This window comes from Glycine soja, chromosome 16 (assembly GCF_004193775.1).
Source record: "Glycine soja cultivar W05 chromosome 16, ASM419377v2, whole genome shotgun sequence".
Taxonomy (NCBI): domain Eukaryota; kingdom Viridiplantae; phylum Streptophyta; class Magnoliopsida; order Fabales; family Fabaceae; genus Glycine; species Glycine soja.
In genome coordinates this window covers 18,998,434-19,002,769 of record NC_041017.1, presented here as the reverse complement: position 1 = coordinate 19,002,769, position 4,336 = coordinate 18,998,434, and the positions used below count along the sequence as shown (strand labels likewise).

General features: G+C 34.7%; 1 pseudogene; it reads left to right on the top strand.

Annotated features, from left to right (window-relative positions):
* Positions 1–212: 212 nt before the first annotated feature.
* Positions 213–3,941, top strand: LOC114390207 (annotated as a pseudogene).
* Positions 3,942–4,336: the final 395 nt, after the last annotated feature.

The window sequence follows — 4,336 nt, the reverse complement described above, 5'->3', positions numbered from 1 at the left end:
TATATTTATAGGTGTAAATAATACTATATAATTCATCATCATCTTAAAGAGTTAAAGTCATGATTCAGAATTTAGTCATTCTTTCAAGAAGGTTAGTCATTTTTGTTCGTCATTTCAAATTCATTAAAGATAAAGATACAATACAATCCACCTACAATCTTGAGTAAATACTTCAAATCTGATGTGGTTTAATATGAGCTTTAAACTGTGTTTGTTTATGCTTCTATTCCATGATTGATATATTAGGGCTGGTTGGTAAGGTGGACTTTACTATTAGGCATCTCTCTTCATCCACAACTTCATTTCCTAGCACATGGACATTCAGTAGTGGTCAACCTTGTATTGGAAGTGATGCCCATCAGGTGTTTTTCTGCACTAGTTTTTTGTTTTTCTTTTGGCTAGTTTTGTTGTTGTCAGAGGTAATATTTTTGCTGTTGCTCATTCTCCTTTTTTCCCCCATTGTCCTCAAACCAGTGCTCAGCATTCTCTGCTAGTCCTTCATCAGAGAAAACATGGACCATGCGTACTACCTTTCCAGAATATGTTTGTTGCACTTGCTACTATTGTTGGATCTGTGCTTTTTGCTGTAAGCTCATTCTTCATAAAATTTAATTTACCTGTTTCAATTTTCCTGCTTCTTATTTGGCATAGGTTTTTAGGCTTGTTTGGTTAACATTATTGTTTTGGATGAATAAATACTCTTCTGGCTATACTTTTTTCTATAAGTGTGAGACTGAGTGAATTAGAATACTGCATTATACTATTCTCTTTGGCAATTGAGATTTTGTTGGATATAATAAAATAAAAATACTGAGCGAAAGCAGTCTCGTAATGGATTTATTTAAGTAAGCCTTCCATTCTAAATCACATTAAGCACTAGTTGTCCTATTCTTGATATTTAACCATTGTTTTCTCACTGTTCAATCCAGATATTTGGTGGTGTTGGTATTGCCTGTCTTCCATTAGGACTTATATTTTCATTTATTCGGCGTCCAAAGGCTGTTATAACTCGCTCGCAGTATATCAAGGTGCTGTATTGTTACTGAAGGAGATATATTAAATTGTTGATTATGTGTGTATTTGGTTACATGATATGCCATACTATATTTATGGTGTTCCTGGCTGGTTACTGTAGGAAGCCACTGAACTGGGTAAAAAAGCAAGAGAACTAAAAAAAGCAGCTGAGGCACTACATCAGGAAGAAAGAACTGGTTCAAAGGGTAGAAAGTTTCGTAAAAATGTGAAGGGAGTTGAGAAGGTAAACAACAAATATTGGTGATTTATCATATAAATTTTCCGAAACAGGTGTTAGCTTGGGCTTTCCATGTAATAATTTGATGCATGCTGTTATAGTTTGTGGTAGAAAGTATACAGTTGCTGAAGTATTCATAGTTGCGTGATAGTAGTTATTTACTAATCCATTTCACATATTTTTCTAGGAGTTGTTTCAATTAGAAGAAGATGTAAAGCTTCTTGAAGAGATGTATCCACAAGGGGAAAAGGTCAGTAATGAAATTTCTAACTTTCTAATTCAGGCATAATCAATGTGTAATTTTTTTCCCTCTGACTAAGCTTGCATGAATACAGGCTGAGACAACATGGGCTCTAACAGTTCTTGGTTACTTGGCAAAATATGTTTTGGGAATTTTAGGGTAAGCTATAATGTATGATGCATAATGAATAATGATGCTTTGAACTGTTGCACATAGTTTTACAAAGATTGCTTACTTTAACAGGTGTTATGTTTCTTATCTAACCTAACATTTGAAAATTGTAACAGGTTGATTGTTTCAGTGGCGTGGGTCACTCATATAATTATCTACCTATTAATTGATCCTCCACTTTCTCCTTTCTTGAATGAAGTTTTCATCAAGCTAGATGATGTCTGGGGTATGTTGGAAAGCTCAGGCTATTTTTCTTTCCTTCAGTTATGTATAATAATTGATACATTATATGTAATATTCATTCAGTTAATCTAGATGATATATGTAATTTGTTCTTTCATCAGGTCTTCTTGGCACTGCTGCATTTGCATTTTTCTGCTTCTACCTTCTCCTTGCTGTGATTGCTGGTGCCATGATGCTTGGACTGAGACTAGTTTTCATTACTATACATCCCATGAAGTAATAAAATTGTGCTGACAGATTTATCATTTTGCTATCCATTTTTGGTAGTTTGTTATCCCTTTTGTATCTTATAATGTGATCTTATCTCTGGCAGGTGGGGAGGAACTCTCATGAACTCTTTTCTGTTTAATGTGGGCCTTATTCTTCTTTGTTCCATTAGGTCAGTATAGTCTGTACTGTACATTCCAAATGGGATGTTATCTGTATTGAAGTTAAAGTTTCTACCTCTGAGTGTTATCTGTATTGCTTTTGGTTACATATTGTATGAAGAGTTTCGCAAAAGTGGAAATTTAAAATGGGGATACTATTATATGTTGGGCTTTGACTTTCCCCTTTGAAATTATTAAATTTGGAAGTGGAAAGGAAAATTAAGTCATTGTTTCTGCAGCATAACAAATGCTTTGGAGTATAGCGCATAGTGTTCTATTTAAAGCATAAGGCACTTGTTATGTTGTCATGATAATGTGATGCTGTACAGCTCAAAGTTCTATTGTTTTACCTTTTCAGTGTGATCCAGTTCTGCTCCACAGCATTTGCCTACTATGCTCAAGCAACTGCAGCCCAGGAAATATTTGGCCACACTTTGGAGTCTCTTCGAGGAATTAAATATTTGTACAAGTGAGTCAATCTGGATTTCTTCTGCCTCTCTTGCTCTGCCTTATACTGGGGCAAAAATGGTCCCTTCCTTTTGCTAAGTTGTAGATCTAGAGCACACAATGGGTCGGCAGTCTTATTGTTCCAATATGAATTCAAACAAATCTCATATTTTCAGTTGAAGTTCTATGAGGAATCATGCTTCACATACTCATCATTGACGAACTAAAATATTTAATAAGTAGGGTGTTGGATTGGATAATGCGTGCAGTAAATTGATGTGACATGTTATAGATCCAACAGATTGTAGATTCTTTCTTTCTTTTTTTATATTTTTGGGGTGTAAGCAGCATAACCTGCCTATCCAGGTTGTTTCCTTTATCGTTATCCTTGGCGAATTTAAGATGAGGACCTGTAAACTTCGCGTAGCTATAGTAGAAACAGTTTAATATAGTTTGATTTACTGGTTATCACATTACAGGTACAATGTATTCCAAATTGCATTTGTTGTTTTGGCTGGATTGACCTTTGTGTATTACGCTGCCTTTGTAAGTTTACCTCTGCTAAGTTTTTTTCCGCTTATTTTTCATGTATATTAATATCTTGCTGGTACTAAAAGGTTTTTAATATGGAAATATCAGGGATGGAGAAGAAAAAAGCCTAGTGGCAGGTTCCAATTGTCTACATGAGGTATGGCATAGCCTGGAAAAGCACTTTCTGGAGTGAGCCATCGGGGATTCCTTGCATCATTTTAGAGTGTTTTTTATATTTGGATGTGTTTTGGCCTAGAGTTGTTTTATGTTGAAAGCTATAGAGCAAGCTGATCATCATCTGAGTAGAATAATCTGATACGGTTGAATCATTAGTTGGGTGCTAGTGCTGCAACTTTGGCCTTTGCCTCTTCTGCTGCCGTTCTATGTATTATTCCTTTGATTGTGTTACATCCCACTCGTTATGTAATTAAACTGTTATTACGTGTATGCAAAGAGTACTGGATTCCTTCAATACTGCGAGGTAACACAACCCTTGCCAAATAGAAGTTGTACGAGCAGGGTAGTTTTTCTTTTTTAATGATCATACTTGTTTTTGTACTTCATTCTTTGTATGATAGGTTTCTTAGTAGGGCTTTCAGATTGTGTATTACCGTTTTGAAGTTCTTTTGCATTTGATGTTTATGTAGCCACCTTTGTTTTTAGCTGAAGTGGTTATATACTCTCCCTTGTCTATGGAGTAGCTATATACTTTCACTACATTTGATATTCAATTTCTTCAAGTATATCATTGTATTTTTATAATGAATTCAACAATTACATCTTACCATAGTCGTGAATATTTTAGTCATTATCAGTATTTTTTTCTGGAAATCTTAATAATCATGTCATTCATTGAATTTGAGAATAACCGTGTACACGTTTTAGTACAACCCACTTTAAAGAATAATGTTAGTTGGATGCAACTGCAATTCAAACATATCATAAATAAATTAAAGTGGGTTGTACTTATGTTATCTGAGAAACACATAATCTTGCAGTATAATTGTGGATTGGATTTGTTACTATTCCGATGCGGCAACATGTGTACTAATATAACAGGCAGGAGAGGAATTTTTTCCGGCA